Here is an 18,385-nt window from a genome sequence, read left to right as displayed (position 1 = left end):
CAATTCACATTCTTTTCTTAGGTTTCAGAGCAATTGACCTAAAAATCTAAATACAGACTGCCTCTAATGATATAAAGGGCATGCACACATTCTTACTTGGATCATACTACAGAGGATATCACTAAAAGGAATTCAGCTAAAAACTTTAACATATTACCAAAGGTTGAGTGGGAACTAGTGACAGTGTAAAGAACGTACGGTGACCTCAGAGACAAGGTAATTTCAACCTACTCACAAATTCTTTTCCACTGTACCAAAACAAGTGCTCACAAATAAGACTGAGGAGATTCCTCAGAAAACTCTTGTAAAGGCCTGGGGGAGAGGAATAACAGCTACTATAGGAAAGGCGTGGAGCTCTCCTGCATCTCTTTCCCCCATCCCACTTATTTCCAAAACATTACACTGCTCAGAGAAGAGGTGCAAAGAATATTGCTCTTATGACTCTTTGAAATGTAGCGCAGTTCAGGGAAGTCCCTTTTGCCATATAAAGTAATATATTCACATGTTTCTGGGATGAGGACGTGTATACTTCAGGGATTATTCTGCTACAGCATATCTCTTTTCTGTTCCTTTCAATTCTATCTATGTCTTTATAGCTCACCTGTGTGTTTTTGAATTTGCCTCCTCTTTCAAGACAAGGTTGCCTCTATTTTCTGCCTGTTTTTGTTTTCTCTCCTAACCATTCCTGTCCCCTGCTCTCACCTTTGTTAAAAGGTCTTGATTTCCTCACTCCTGAATTCAATCTGTGTTGGAATTACACGTACAGTCTCTCCCCTGATCATTGCATTCTCTTTGAAATTGAGTGTTGCCTTTTTCCCAATACAAAAAATAATTATGTAACTTTATAATAATGCATAGGAATAAGAGTGGGAAAAAACTTAAGATATCAGAGGGGGAAAATCTTTAAAACCAATATTTGAACTCTCTCTAAAATGATGCACGATTAAAGGTGAGAATGTGAATAAGTAGTGACTCTGTGAACAGTTTTCATGAGTGCAAAGGATGGGTTCTCTGCCTGCATTTATGAGCTTCCATTTTATTCACAATGGATTATTATTAATAGATCTGAATTAGACTCTGTGAGCTAAACTATTGTTAAATGTATTAAATATAAATGTAAAAGCTTTTGTCTTAAAAATCGTGTTAAACCAATGTTGTATTTGAAAGTGAATTGCTGAAACATTTTATTTTCATTCTAGCTTATTCAGTTTTGCTAATTATTCAAGGTCAAATTTACTTGTTAATATTCTCTTATTAAAAATCCACAGCCTAACATTTTCTGAACCTTTTAGATTACAGTTGTATCTGTAATCCTCCTAGAATTACTAATTGAGTTTTCAGTTTCTGTCTTTTACATAATTAAGTATCATTTTTCATTTTATTTTTCCCCATTTTATACTCTTTTATGTCATTATTATTCCTCTAACTTCTATATTATTAATATAACTACTTAGCATATGGATATGTATGTATATATACATACATACATATACATATATATGTGTATATACATACACATAGTGTATATATAGTTATATCACACATTTCATTCATAAAATGTGGATATGTTTTCATAAATTTTGTGTGTTTTTTAATTAGCCTTCATAAAGTTTTTACTTTTTGGTTTACACTATTATGTACTCACTATTTCAAGGAATTGAAATTGCATATAGTTATCAAGCTCGCTGTTTTCTAATTCATTAATGCCTTTACTATAAATTAGTTGCATATTTCCTATGGGTTTATTTGTTTTGTTCTCAAGCATCTTGAGTATTACTTTATTTTTATTCACTCTTCAATAAATTAAAGGAGGTATACCTTCCATTGGTAGACATTGGCTGAATTCCCTAAGTTTTAATCTAATACATTCTCTTTGACATTTATTTCTGAATACTTTTTAGTTCAACTTTTAATACCTTTTCTTCCTTGAGAATGATTGAGATTGTTTCACAGTTTCCTAGAATATTAATCGCGAGTGGGGCGATCTTTCTCATTTGTTCTTAATTTCTAAATTTAATAAATTTCATCAGAAAATAACTAAATTAACTTTGGAAACTTATAGAAATATTAAGTTGAAACTTAACCTACACTCTATTTATTGGAGTACATCATAGATATACAAAAATGTTTTACATGAGGAATTTACAATAGTCAAACTCATAGAAGCAGAGTAGAACGGAGGTTCCCAAGGGCTGGGAGCAGGGAGAAATGGGGAGATGGTCAAAGGGTACAAAGTTTCCGTTATGCAAGAGGAACAAGTTCTGGATATCTAATGCAACATATGTGTATGTATGGTACATCATATATAGTACATAACATATATAATGTAATATACACATCGTACATATATACATGTATGTATATATGATGATATGTATGACATATGCTAAGTATATAGTACATAGTATGTGTAATACATAGTACATATAGTACATAGTATATGTAATGTATTATATATGCATAGTAAATATGTATACATACATGTGTATGTGAATGTATATGATGTACTATGCATCGTTACTATAGTTAACAATACAGTATTGTATAAGTGAAATCAGAAGTTTGTTAAGATGGTAGATCTTAGGCATTCTTTCTACAAAAAAAAGAAAGAAAAGAAAATTATAACTATGTAAGGTCACGGATATGTTAATTAGCTTAATTGTCATTATTTCACAGTGTGTACATATATCAAACATCAGGTTGTATACTTAAATGCATACAAATTTTATTTATCAGTTGTATTCAATAAAGCTAAGACAGAAATTATCCTCCTCAAAAATTAATTTAATATATTTTATGTTATGTTCAACTTTATTCATTTGTATATCTAAACATCATCATCACTTGTGCATCTAATAGGCATATCAGATTTACAAATGTACAGAACAAAATTATAACTCTCTCCCTCCATTTCCTCAAGACTACTTCTTTCCCCAGTTTTTCTTGTATGCACGAATGCTAAGACCGTTCAACTAGTTTGTCAGGTCAAATCACCTAGTAGTCAACATATTCATTTGTTTCCTCCACCATTACCCCCATCTAATCCATTGACAAGTCTTTCCATTTCTCTTCATATCTCCTCTTACCTCCCTGGTTAGAGCTACAATAATAAATAAGTTAAATGAAAGAATTTTAGCAGCCCCACATTTTCCAGTCATTCCCAGTTATCATCCCCATTCTACCTGCTTAAACTTTTCCAATGGCTTTTGATTGTTCCTTGAATAACATTTGAACATGTGGTAGCTACTATCTCTCTCTCAAAATTATACTCTTCACTATCTCCCTTAATGCTATTCCACAGCCTCCCTGTCTGGCTTTTTGTTTTGTAAACAGCCAAGGTTATTTCTACAATTTGACTTTTTTATATGTATTCTTCTTTGTGTCTGGAATTCCCAAACGAAACCCCCCCCCCCCGCCCCAAATTTTATATACCTAGCTGTATCTCATTATTATAGTTTGGTAAAATGACCCATCATTGGAGAAGACTTCCCTAACCACTCTTTTTAGGTAAATTCCCTAGTAACTCACTGTATTTGTAACCCTCAATTATTTGATTCTTTGTGTGTTCACTTTCCGAGCTTCTTTAATGGAAGTCAGCACCATGAAGAACAGGAACCTTATAGACCTCGTTCTCCACTCTATCCTAAGCACTTACTGCGAAGCCTTAGGTAAAACACTCAATAATTATTCGTTGGATGACTGTTATATTTTCACACCAAATGATACCTTTCTCTTTTCAGAAAATTACTTCCCTGCTCACAAGAAGATAGCTTGATCCCTTGATCCTTTCAACAGAAAATGCCCCAAAACTTAGTCCACTAGCTTAAGCAATGCCCAGAGTTTCCACTGGATGGTCATCAATGTTTGTCATTTCCCAGACACACAGGCACAGTGGAATGAGGAGCAAAAAACTGTAGCTCAACACAAAGCAATAACCTAGGATCTCAACTGTAGTTTAAAAAATACTGTTCCTACCAGTAGAGGGTTTTCAGTTTCTCTAGTCCTACATAAAATGATCTAATTTTCTAAAGTGTTGTATTTTTCTTTCTTTTAGATAAAACCCCTCTCCCATCCTTCTGATCAATAGGGCCCCTTTATTGTGCTGCAGGGCATTTAGCTGCTATTCTGTTCTATTTAGGGGACTGGAAACAAAAGTATTACAACAATTTTTAATAGTTCACTTCTTAGGTACTAAGAAAGACTTCAACTTATTTGTTTTAATTTAGTCTTCTATTTTTGCTGTTGGTGAGTGGCTGTGAAGACTAACAATGAGAGCAGGCAATTCCTTAATTCATACTTACTTTTAACCTTTATTTCCCTCATTTTCCTTTATAACAGCATATTGTTAGATTTTGATTTTGGATCCAATCAAAGTTTATTAACTCCATCTTGCTTTGATCAAATTATTATATTTATGTATTGCATACTTCCCTGATATTCCCTTCGCTAATTCTTGTTTCATCATAAAAAGGGTGTTTTTTTGGTTGTTTTTATTCTTCTCCACTGATTTTCAAATTACATTTTCTCATTTCATTTCTGATCCCTCAGAAATTGTGTGAGATAATAAATGATTTTTTTAAGGGACTAGGTTGTGGGGTAATTTGTTGTGGAATAAAATGTTAGCCTTATATAAATATATGAGTACAATCTTTTTTGAGACTAGGTATCAATTTTTACTAAAAATAAAAATCATCCCAGTAAAAAAGAAAATATCCATCTCTCTGAACGCAAATATACTACCTAGAATTTTTGCTGGTATAGTCAGTAACTTTTGATGCAAATTATTTTTCAAATTAATGTATTTTCTTTCAGTGTTTTTAAGAACATTTGCATGGTTTCATAGCCATATTAGGGATTATTATTGAGACAATTCTATTATTCTTTTATCATCTTTATCTTTTTTATATTCCTGTTGTGTTTTGTTTATTTTCTTGATTTGAAACATTCCCTTGGAACCATAATTATTTGATCCAAATCTCTTCCCTTTAAACTCTGTGGTTGTTATTCCATTGCCTTGCCACATTTTATGTGTCCCTCCCCTTTCCTCAGTGGTGATAATTTAAAATTTATTTGATGTACTTAAATATCTTAAATTGTATCAAAATAAGTTTTTGTTGAAGTTTCTCATTATTTTATTCCAGTTATTCAATTAATTCTTTCTATAAGAAGTCTTGAATTTTACTTTAGATCAAGAAAATTGTATCCTATCATTTCAATATGGCAGATATCAAAACATTCCCAGTAGGAAAGCTCTGTGCCCTGCCCACAGAGTGGGCCCACACCACCTCTCACAGGGACCCAGGCCCAGCTTGATGCCAGCTCCCTTCTCAATGCCCCAAGGGCAAGGGTCGCCAAGGTTCACTTCTTGTACCCAGGCCTCTAGTCCCAGACCATCGTCCCTCTCTCTGCTCAAAAGGATGCCCTGGGCTGCTGCATGCTGCAGGAAGAGACATCTCCCTACTCTGGTTAAAATCTACCTGAATATCCTGATTGCCACCCTGGAGAAATTGTGTCCTGAAAGGCTTGATGGAACACTAAGCTTCCGGAGCACTGGAGTTCCCCTCAGGAAGTAACTGATTGAGTCCTTGAGGTGATGCCTTGACAAGCATTCTTGTGGATGTTCCATTTGACAAGTTCAATACTGCCAAGTTTGTTATGAGATGGTTCTGAAAGTGCAAACCCCAATATGCAAATAATGGCAGTGAGCACCCCCCTTTATTCTAGCCATGCAGCTCCCACCAAAGCAAAGTGAACAACCTAAAGAAAAGCTCTTCATGGCAGTTAGGGAACTTGTAGCAACAGTAAAACAAAAGACTACTGAGAATTCAGGTGATGTCACTCTCTTGTTTACTTTGAAAGCACTTTAGAATCTTGAGAATGAGTCTCTAGCTGCCTGCAAGCACTTTATTGAAATTCAAGGATTCACGATCTTCATGCAGGTCTTGGAAAACACCATAGCCGAAGTCAGAAAGCTGTCTTCCAAGCTGGTGACTGAGGACGTGGTGAAGCATATTAGCAGTTTGCTCTACAGCAAAGAAACAGAAGTCAGCTCTTTTGCTGTAGGCATTATCAACCATCTAACTTCTGATTAGCAGCCTTGGATATTCCATCACCTTCAGAGGAGATGCTCTTCTCCAGTATCTGCATCCAAACATCTGGGACTGTCTAAGTTCAAGGCATAAGATGACAGCATTGGTGATCGACAGATCCTTCAAGGCATTTTTCCCACTCCTTGGCACTTCTCTCAACTTGTGCTTAAGCTCTGGTTACTGTGGACTACATATGATGTCTGCAGTAAACACTCCGGCAAATACTGTAAAATGTTATTGTAACTTTTGAGTGACATCCAGGAGCACAGGGAGGCAAATCCTAAAGCACAGCAGAGTGAAGTCTTCATTCTGGATGACTCCAGAATACATTTCACAAATTTTTGGAGATGCCCCCTCTGTGTTGATGCCATTATTAACCTAAAGAGCTCCACAGGTGCTCTCTGTTTCTTAATGTCAGGTCTTCTGCCCTGTTAGCAATTGAATCTTGAAACCAGTTGTCATTAGAATTTGTGAGCTGGCTGCCTCATTGGACATTTTATTTTTGATTTTCAATAAATTACAAAAACGTCGGATTCCTATAATACCCATAATCCCAAATCAAGCTGGAATCATCCTAGGGACACTCCTTGAGCAGCAATTTTGAAAAATCAGACCCTACATTCTGTGGGGAGACCTCTGAACTTGCATTGGCACAGCTATGGCAAGTACTTTGCTCTTGTCCTGGCCAATTTCTCGACTCTGGGAGATTGCCAGGGGGAAGGGGACCTGTTTGCCCAGAAATGGAAAAGAAAGAGCCTCTGGGAGACCTCGGTATTTATGTTAAATTTCATGTTTGAAAGAATCTCCTGAGTTGTCATTCGGTTATGTGAAGCCACTGGAAAAGAAGTACACAAAAAAAGGCTCTGGGAAATACATGCTTGTAAATGTGTTATTTGGAAGGCAGAACCTCTGTTGGAGGGGAGAAAAAGAAAAAAAGCATATTTTTTGCAGATACCAAAATATCTTCCACTTGAAGGATGGAGGGACTTTACCATTTTGACAGTTCTATCTTTGGCCTTTTTTCCTCCAACTTTACAAATTAGATGGAGTGAGCATAACATTCTGTGTGAGTGAGTGTGAGGTGGGACATGGTGGGATTTAGGACTGAGAATAGAGTGCTTCGATGAAAGATTAAAGGGGCATTGGAAATCTGAATACCTCAAAATTTCAATGTGCATAAGACTGTGACAAAAATGAAGAGGCAGATGAGCCAGAAAAAGATTTTACCAAAGATTTCAAGGAGTACCTTACTAGCATAGTGACAAGAAAAATATGGGCTTTTCTGAGAATTCCGCAACATAAACTGTATTAGAAGCTCTTGTTTGTATCCTCTGCAAAGCTCTCCTGTGGAACAGAGTATGAACTCCTTCCTTGCCTTATTATTGACAGCTAATGAGACATGTTTTGCCATTCATCTGTTTAAATTCAACTTTTTCAAACAGCAAAGTAAATTCCTGTTTGATTAGTAGCATATTTAAAAACAAAACAAAAACATCCCTCATAAATTATATTAGTTTATTGTCATAATGGTTAACTCTCTTATGGCTTTTTAATTAAAATCCACTTTATTAGGTGAGCACAAATGATAGGTTGCATTGCTCTTGTCACATAAATAATTAGTGACATAGCTAGAATTTAAAAAGCTGGTTTATTAATGTTGTTTTCTTTGCTCAATTCATAAGTCTATAATGATTCATGGTAAATGTCTTCTGTAGGTGACTAGAATCCACTTCTAAAACAAACAAAAAAAATGTATAATTCTATTTACATTCACATCTGTCTTCCACATATGGAAAAGTGTCAAGTTTAACTTCTACACATGTGACTGTGGTAATGCATGCCAAGATGAGCCAATATGTTCAAAGATAGAGCACGACAATGGGCGGTAAGTGTTTAGAATATCACCAGGATGTTATCTGTCCTTATCTACCATGAAATGCCTTGAAAGTTAGAAAATGTATCTTATATGTAGAAATAGATATAGAGATAGAAATTCCCTCTCTCTAAAGATGTATATGATATAACACATGTAATATATAATGAGCCCAAACTGAATATTATATATGATATTATAGAGAGAGAGATATATATACATAACGTGTGTATAGCAATTTTACTTTTATCATTGGGTTGTTAACGGTAGCAAAATTATAGAAATGTATTTTATCAGTTATCTATTGTTGCTTAACAAATCACCCACAACTTAGACCTTCAAAGCAAAAACATATGTTATCTCACGCAGATTCTGAGGAGTCAGAAAGTTGATAGTGGCGTAACCAGGTGAAGCTCGGTGATTCTGACTCAGTCTCTTAGGGGGCTTTTACACATTCAGTTCACTAGAAGTGGGTCACTAAGTGTAGCCCATAATCAAGATCATACATACCAGGAGGTGGGATCTTTAGAGCCAACTTGGAAGCTGGATACTACATTTTCACACTTTATACTCAAACTCCTAGTACATTAAACTCCCCCTAATTACTGCTCATTGGTTTATTAAACATTTTAGTAAATATATTTGGTTTTCTCACCAGAATAAGAAAGAAAACTATAGGCAATGAAGTCTATTAGAAAGTACCTGTGCAGCAAACCAGGTTTTGGTTTTTGTTCTGCCATTAATTCATGGCGCAACTTTCAGAAGATTCGGTTTGCAACACAGATTCCATATCCATTTACTCAGTCAACAAATATATACCAAACAACTAGGCACTATTCCAGATGTTGGGATACATCACTATAAACGTAATGCTCTTGTGGAAATTACCTTCTAGTTGACTTCCAAACTAATATGTAGCTCTAAAAACCAGATTAGAGATCTGTTTTTATAAAGACAAGTGAAAGTCTATAGGAAAGTCCCAATGGCCTGGGTTAAAGCTAGGAAGTAGGACACATACAATTTCTAAGTTGCAAAGTATAGAGCTAAAGGTAATCACAAAAATACAATGTCTGGAGTTCATTCAAATGTGACAGCATTAGGGAAGAAGCTGAGTTTAAGGCAACCAACCAGAGAAAAGTGGTTCAGGACTTGAGGATAATAGACCCTGAAGTAAATCACTGAGTCTTTACCAAGTAGCCATAGGTATTTTTATTGAAGGATTTAAATTAAGCCATGTGTGGAAATGGAGCTGTTAAGGAAGCAGTTCCAGCTCAATCAACCTACTAAGACTATGTTCCTGCTAACTCTACAGCAAAATATTTCCCAGGATGCATGGCAGAAGACTATGCAATAATGCTGGGTAATCACAAGGTTTTAGAAAACATATCTTCTTCACAGAGTCCAACATATCCATATAATTTTTCTGTACTGATTAACTAAGGACATTCACTAGAGGTAAATCTTACTGGACCTCATGTAAACATGGCAATTTTGTGAAAGTTGAAGCATCTGAGGCAGAATACTGACCTGCTGATTCCAAAGAATATATGGCAGAAGTTGAAATAAATAAGCAAGGAAGTAGCTATTCCTGTAGCTTCCCTTACGTTCTCTACTTACTAAATATTTCCTAATGTCCATATATATTATTTCCCATTCTCTCTACTGTGCTTTAGATTCTGTTATAATTAGCCATTTGTCATCTGCTTTTGGAATTCTCATTGACATAGGCACCTGAGACTCAACGTCTCCTTAACTATACCGACACACTTCTATTTCTTTGTAAACATCAAGAATAGAAGTCTGTCTCTTTCAAGGATCAGAGTTTTGCAGTGTGTCGCAGTGGTTGCTACTGCTACAATCCGTTTTGATGGTGGTATTTGTTTACGAGAGGATATACTGCAGAGTCGTCTCTGAAGTTTGACATCCCAGGTTCGCTTCTTAGCCCTACTACTCTCTTTACATACTAGAGGTACTAACTTGCTGATATAGTTTATAACTTATGAATTAGAATATAAGTTCTAAGAGGTCAAAATAAAACCATAGAAACTAAAACACTGGCTCATATACATTAAGCATTTGAAAAAAAAAATATGTATCCTTCCAAAGCCTGAAACAACTGAGTGCCTCCATGCCAAGGGCTAGCCCCACTCAGCTGCACTCCTAAAAGAACTGACATTAGCCTTGTTGGCCTCAGGCCTATCACAACTGTACGCCCCTAAGCCTAGCAACCAGCTACACTGGGTACCAACCCAATTAAGAGGACACTTGCAATAAGAGTGTGCTAATAGACTTTGTAGCCAACAGTGCTGAGGCCCCTCCAAACCGGATTTACAAATAGCTGGCCAGGGGAGGAAAGATCAGACTCCCTATGTACCTGCAGTGGGAGCAACCCTGCCACAGCAGAGGAACACAAGTAGCCCACAAAGGGGCACTCGTGGTTCTTATGGTCTGGTGACAAGAGGGAAGCACATTGATGGGCCTCAGAAGGCATCTCATACATAAGGCCACTTCCCCAAGATCAGGAGACATAGCGAACTCACCTAATACAAAGAAAACAGCACAGAGAAAAAGGCATAATGGGAAGGCAACGGAATACTTTCCAAGCAAGGGAACACTACAATACACCAAAAAAAGAACTAAGTGAAACAGAAACTAGTGACCTCCTTGACAAGGAATTCAAACAAATTATAATGAGGGTGCTCACAGATATGCAGAGAAGAATGGATGAACACAGTGAGCACATCAGCAGAGAATTGGAAGATATAAAAAAGAACCAATCAGAAATGAAGAATACAATACTTGAAATGAGAAATTCACTAGAGGGACTCAATAGCAGAATAGAGGAAGCAGAAAAATGGGTCAGTGAGCTAGATGAAAGACTAGAGGAAATCACCCAAGCAGAACAGAAAAGAGAAAAAAGAATTAGACAGAATGAGAACAGTGTAAGGGAACTCTGGGACAATATCAAGCGTGGTAACATTCGGATTATAGGGGTCCCAGAAGGAGAAGAGAGAGGCAAAGGGGCAGAAAATTTATTTGTCGAAATAATAGAGAAAAATTTTCCTCACCTGAGGAAGGAAACAGACATCCAAGTTCAGGAAGCACAGAGAGATCCAAACAAGAGAATCCCAAAGAGGCCCACACAAAGACATATTGTAATCAAAATGTCTAAAATTAAAGACAAAGAGAGAATCCTAAAAGAAGCAAGAGAAAGGCCACAAGTAGCATATAAAGGGAAGCCCATCAGGCTTTCAGCGGACTTCTCAGTCGAGACCCTACAGGCGAGAAGAGAATGGCACAACATATTTGAAGTGCTAAAAGGAAAGAAACTACAACCAAGAATACTCTATCCATCAAGGCTGTCATTCAGAATGGAAGGAGAGATAAAGAGCTTTCCAGACAAGTAAAAATTAAAGGAGTTTATCACCAAGAAACCAGTTCTACAAGAAATGCTGAAGGGACTTATTTAAGTGGGAAAGCAATGACCACAAATAGAGATAAAAGAAAAAAATTATTAAAAAACCTCAAAACAACAACAAGAAAAAACAGGTAAATAAAATCACTTGTTAGGTAAAAGTATAGTAAAGGCAGCAGATCAACTACCTGTGAAGATAATATGAAGGTTAAAAGACAAATGTACTAAAATCACCTATTTCAGTGATAAGAGGGTAATGGATAGACACACACTAAAGAAAAGACTATATATGATGTGAAAAACATATAATGTGGGAGGAGGGGAGTGAAAAAGTAGAGCTTTTAGAAAGAGGTCAAGCTAAAGAGTCTACTCAATATAGACTGTTATATGCATAGTATATTAAATAGGATCCTCATGGTAACCACAAACCAGAAACCTATAACAAGCAGGAGAAAAAGTAAGACAAAAGAAATCAAGCATATTACTAAAGATAGCTGTCAAACCACAAGTGAAGAGAGCAAGAGAAAAAGAAAGGAACTGAGAAGAACTACTAAAACACCCAAAAAAAAGAAGTGACAAAATGGCAATAAATACGTATTTATCAATAGCTATTTTAAATATCAATGGATTAAATGCTCCAATCAAATGCCATAGGGTGGCCAACTGGATAAAAAACAAGCTCCATGTATATGCTGCATACAAGAGACACACTTCAGACCTACAGACACTCACAAACTGAAAGTGAAAGGATGGAAAAAGATATTCCACGCAAATGAAAAAGAAAAGAAAGCAGGGGTAGCAATAATTATATCAGACAAAATGGACTTTAAATCAAAAACTGTAATAAGAGACAAAGAGGGGCACTACATGATGATAAAGGGAACAATCCAACAAGAAAATATAACACTTGTAAATATCTACGTACCCAACATAGGAGCACCTAAATATATAAAGCAATTATTAACAGACATAAGATGAGAAATAGACGTAACACAATAATCGTAGGGGACTTTAACACTCCACTTACACCAATGGATAGATCATCCAAACAGAAGATCAATAAGGAAACACTCGCCTTAAAGGACACATTAGACCAGATGGACTTAGTAGATATATACAGAACATTCCATCCAAAAACCACAGAATACACATTCTTTTCAAATGCCCATGGAACATGCTCCAGGATTGATCACATATTAGGCCACAAAACAAGTCTCAATAAATTTAAGAAGATCAAAATAATACCATGCATCTTTTCTGACCACAAAGGTATGAAACTGGAAATCAACTACAGAAAGAAAACCAAAAAGCCACAAAAATGTGGAGATAAAACAAAATGCTACTGAACAATGATTGGGTCAATGAAGAAATCAAAGAAGAAATAAAAAAATTCCTGGAGACAAATGAAAATGAAAACACAACATGCTAAAATCTGTGGGATACAGCAAAAGTGGTTCTTCGAGGGAAGTTTATAGCAATTCAGGCCTACCTCAACAAAAAAGAAAAATCCCAATTAGACAATCTAAAAGTGCACCTAAAGGTACTGGAAAAAGAACAACAAACAAAGCCCCAAATCAGCAGAAGGAAGGAAATAATAAAAATCAGAGCAGAAATAAATGCAATACAGACTAAAAATAGAAAAAATTAATCAAACCAAGAGCTGGTTCTTCGAAAAGATAAACAAAATTGACACACCCATAGCTATACTCACCAAGGAAAAAAGAGAGAAGGCTCAAATAAATAAAATCAGAAACGAAAGAGGAGAGATTACCACGGACACCTCAGAAATACAAAAGATAATACGAGAATACTATGAAAAGCTATACACCAACAAATTGGATAATCTAGAAGAAAGGGATAAATTCTTAGAAACATACAACCTTCCAAAACTGGATCAAGAAGATGTAGAAAATTTGAATGGACCAATCACCAGTAAGGAGACCGAAACAGCAATTAAAAACCTCCCAAAAAATAAAATTCCAGGGCCAGATGGCTTCCCTGGTGAAGTCTACCAAACATTCAAAGAAGACTTAATACCTATCCTTCTCAAACTCTTCCAAAAAGCTGAAGAGGAGGTGAGGTTTCCTAACTCCTTCTACGAAGCAAACATTATCTTGATACCAAAACCAGACAAGGACAACACAGAAAAAAAAAAAATTACAGGCCAATATCACTGATGAACATCAATGCAAAAATCCTCAACAAAATACTAGCAAATCGAATACAGCTATACATTAAAAAGATCATACATCATGATAAAGTGGGTTTCATTCCAGGGATGCAGGGATGGTTCAACATCCACAAATCTATCAACGTGATACACCACATTAACAAAATGAAGAATAAATATCACATGATCATCTCAATAGAGGCAGAGAAATCATTTGACAAGATACAGCATCCATTTATGATAAAAACTCTAAATAAATTGGGTATAGAAGGAAAATACCTCAACATAATAAAGGGCATATGTGACAAACCCACAGCAAATATCATTCACAATGGAGAAAAACTGAAAGCTATCCCTCTAAGAACAGGAACCAGACAAGGATGCCCACTGTCACCACTCTTATTTAACAATAAGTCGTAGTATTGGAAGTCCTAGCCAGAGCAATCAGGCAAGAAAAAGAAATAAAAGGGATCCACATTGGAAAAGAAGAAGTGAAACTGTCACTCTTTGCAGATGACATGATTTTATATCTAGAATATCCTCAAGAGTCTACTAAAAAACTTTTAGAAGTAATAATGGAATACAGTCAAGTTGCAGGATACAAAATCAATGAACAAAAATCCGTTGGGTTTCTATACACTAACAAAGAAGTAGCAGAAAGAGAAAGTAAGAATACAGTCCCATTTACAATTGCAACAAAAAGAATAAAATACCTAGGAGTAAACTTAACGAAAGAGGTGAAAGATCTGTACACCGAAAACTATAAAACATTGCTGAAAGAAATCGAAGAAGACACAAAGAAATGGAAAGACATTCTGTGCTCTTGGATTGGAAGAATTAACATTGTTAAAATGTCCATACCTCCTAAAGCAATCTACAGATTCAACACAATCCCTATCAAAGTTCCAACAACATTTTTTACAGAAATAGAACAAAGAATCCTAAAATTTATATGGAACAACAAAAGACCCCAAATAGCCAAAGGATTCCTGAGAAAAAAGAACAAAGCTGGAGGTATCACACTCCCCAATTTCAAATTATACTACAAAGCCATAGTAACCAAAACATCATGGTACTGGCACAAAAACAGGCACACAGATCAATGGAACAAAACTGAGAGCCCAGAAGTAAACCCACACGTTTATGGACAGCTAATATTCGACAAGGGAGCCAAGAGCATACAATGGAGAAAGGAGAGTCTCTTCAATAAATGGTGTTGGGAAATCTGGACAGCCACATGCAAAAGAATGAAAGTAGACCATTCCCTTACTCCATGCACAGAAATCAACTCAAAATGGATTAAAGACTTGAATGTAAGACCTGAAAGCATGAGACTTCTAGAAGAAAACATAGGCAGTACGCTCTATGACATTGGTCTGAGCAGCAGATTTTCAAGTCCCATATCTGACGGGGCAAGGGCAACACAAGAAAAAATGACCAAATGGGACTACATCAAACTAACAAGTTTCTGCATAGCAAAGGAAACCATCAACAAAACGAAAAGACAACCTAACAATTGTGAGAACATATTTGCAAACCACATATCAGATCAGGGGTTAATATCCAAAATATACAAAGAACTCGTACAGCTCAACAACAAAAAAACCAACAATCCAATTAGAAAATGGGCAAAAGATCTGAACAGAGATTTCTCCAAAGAAGATATGCAGATGGCCAACAGGCATATGAAAAGATGCTCAACATCATTAGCTATCAGGGAAATGCAAATCAAAACTACAATGAGGTATCAACTCACTCTAGTCAGAATGGCTATAATTAACAAGACAGGAAACAACAAATGTTGGAGAGGGTGTGGAGAGAAGGTAACTCTTGTTCACTGCTGGTGGCAGTGCAAACTGGTGCAGCCACAATGGAAAGCAGTTTGGAGTATCCTCAGAAATTCAAGGATAGATCTGCCATATGATCCAGCTAGTCCACTGCTGGGTATTTATCCAAAGAACTTCAAAACACAAAGCCATAAGGATACTTGCACCCCTATGTTCATTGCGGCATTATACACAATAGACAAGACTTGGAAGCAACCTAGGTGCCCATCAAGAGACGAATGGATAAAGAAGATGTGGTATTTATACACGATGGACTATTACTCAGCCATAAGAAATGATGAAATCCAGCCATTTGTGACAACATGGATGGACCTTGAGTGTATTATGCTGAGTGAAATAAGTCAGAGGGAGAAAGTCAAATACCATATGATCTCACTCATAAGTAGAAGATAAAAATGACAAAAAATAAAAACACATAGCATTGGAGATTGGACTGGTGGTTACCATTGGGGAGGGGGGAAGGGGGAGGGCAAAAGGGGTGATTAGGGTCACATGTGAGGGAATGCACTCTAATTAGTGTTCGGGTGGTGAACATGGTATAATGTATCCAGAATTTGAAATATGATGTACATCCGAAAAAATTAAAATTAAAAATAAATATGTATATATGTATTTTTTTATGACTAAGATTGTCCGTAAGCTAACATCTGTTGCCAATCTTCCTCCTTTGCTTGAGGAGGATTGTCCCTGAGCTAATGTCTGTGCCAATCTTCCTCTATTTTTGCATGTGAGATGCTGCCACAGCATGGCTTGACAAGCAGTGTGTAGGTCCTCACCTGGGATCCAAACCTGCAAACTCTGCACTCCCAAAGCAGAGCCACCAGGTAGGCCCTGACAAATATTTTTAAATGAATGAATGTAACTCAAACTCAACCCTCTGTAAATAAGGAGATATATTGAGCTTAACTTCTCACTTTCTCCCTAAAAGTAAAAAACTAAAAAAAAGTATCAGATTTCTCCCCTTAATATTTTCAGTTGTGAATGATAACATATGCAATCTAGTAGAGAGTAATATGCTGCCTATGTGACAACTGATGCCTTGGACATGAGAAACCTCTATGGTTTCAGGATTTGGACTTCTGTAGGGGTCATGTGATTCCAGTCATCCTAGACTAGACTAGAGATGTCGAAAGCTGATATTTCAGTGATAGGAACATAGTCTGAAGCCATTCAAGAACAGAAAGGATGCTATGTTCATTTTATTATCTCAAATGATTGTTATCACAATATGATTTATTAAAAAATCCTTTCTCTCTATGCTGATTTGAAATTCAAATTTCAAAAACTACTTTCATACATAAATCTATAACTTTCTGGACTCACGGTTCTATTCCGTTGCTTGGTCTGCTAATCTCTGTGCCAGAAGCATTTTATTTCAGTTATTATATCTTTGTAATATTTTCGTACTTTGTGGAACAAGTTTCTCTTGATTTCTTTTTTTTTACTTAAAAATGATTGTATTCAAAGGTTTATTCTTCCTGCTAAATGTAAAACTATTCTGAAATTTCATAAAATAAATACTTATTATATGAGAATTGTATTTATTTATAGATCGCATTAGTTTACACAGAACTGACATCTCACTAATATTGGGTTTTTCATTAGAGAATCAATCAGATGTTATTTTGTGTCTTTAAAAAAATGTATGTGTAGCTTCCCTTATATTGATGATTCAGGCTACTCGTTAGTTTTTATGATATTGTTCATGAGAATTATTGTTATTATGAAATGAGTCTTGTTTTCAATTGGGTTTTTCTACAGGATAACTACAATATATAAGAAAACTACAGTTTTCATATATTTATTTTGTAAATACGCATTTTACTTTCATGTGAAATGTCATAATTGTTTTAAATGGATTCTCCCCAGGTTTCAAGTAGATAATCGTATCACCTTCAATTCATAAATATTTTTGCCATTTTTTTCGAAATTATGTCTTAGTTCCTCTTCATGATTTATTATATTCCCTAAAATCTGTAGTTATGAATTATAGTGATGATAGCATATTTAAATTGAATATTGTGTTTCACTGAGAGGTTTTTATTTTAATAATTATTCTTAAATGACAAGATTTTTCAGATCATATATTTTTAAATTTATCAATGCAGAAAGTTATATTAATAAAATTTTTTATATCACTGAGCCATCTTTGGATATTCTTTTTTCTATGGCTCCTCTCCATATAGTAGATGACATAAACTCCCTCACTCTTTCAAGATTTGCCTTTATCACAAGTATTTGAGTAAAAAAGTTCTTGTTTTATTTCCACTCATAAGTTGGTCCATTCCCCAGTATAATTCTCCATTGTTTTCTGGCTCATAAGCAGTATTCTTATCTTCCATGGCTGCTCTTTGCTCTTCTTCCTGTAAGAGCCCAAGCAAGAAATACAGATTTTTTTTTTCGTTTACTCAAAACATTGCCAACAAATACTGTTGTGCATAATACTTTCCAAAAGATTTCAAATTCACAATCATAATTTTCTTTATTTTCAGAAATTATCTGCCATAGTCAATTTTGGATGGTTATGTGTCTCCTTAGACTGTTTACTACCATTTCTGTGACCCCTATTTCCTACTATCTTTTTTTTTTTAAGATTTTTTAAAGATTTTATTTTTTTCCTTTTTCTACTCAAAGCCCCCCGGTACATAGTTGTATATTTTTCGTTGTAGGTCCTTCTACTTGTGGCATGTGGGACGCTGCCTCAGCGTGGCTTGACGAGCAGTGCCATGTCCGCGCCCAGGATTCGAACCAAGGAAACCCTGGGCCGCCTGCAGCGGAGCGCGCGAACTTAACCACTCGACCATGGGGCCAGCTCCACGATTATCTTTTTCACAATTTAAATCACTGTTTGCCATATAGACAGCTCCATATGATGGGTATATTTTGCTAATAATTATATGTCGGCCTTAAAAAATATCTGAACTCACAAATAAGATTAGAAGGTAGTTTTTATTTTTCAACTCTAATTTAAAAATTTTTAAGCTAGGTTAA

General features: G+C 35.7%; 1 pseudogene; it reads left to right on the top strand.

Moving 5' to 3' along the window:
* Positions 1–3,601: 3,601 nt before the first annotated feature.
* Positions 3,602–6,524, top strand: LOC106782586 (protein zyg-11 homolog A pseudogene; annotated as a pseudogene).
* The last annotated feature ends 11,861 nt before the right edge of the window (positions 6,525–18,385 follow it).

The sequence above is a fragment of the Equus caballus genome, chromosome 25 (assembly GCF_041296265.1).
Source record: "Equus caballus isolate H_3958 breed thoroughbred chromosome 25, TB-T2T, whole genome shotgun sequence".
NCBI classification, from domain to species: Eukaryota; Metazoa; Chordata; class Mammalia; order Perissodactyla; family Equidae; genus Equus; species Equus caballus.
This window is presented reverse-complemented; position numbering and strand designations above follow the sequence as displayed.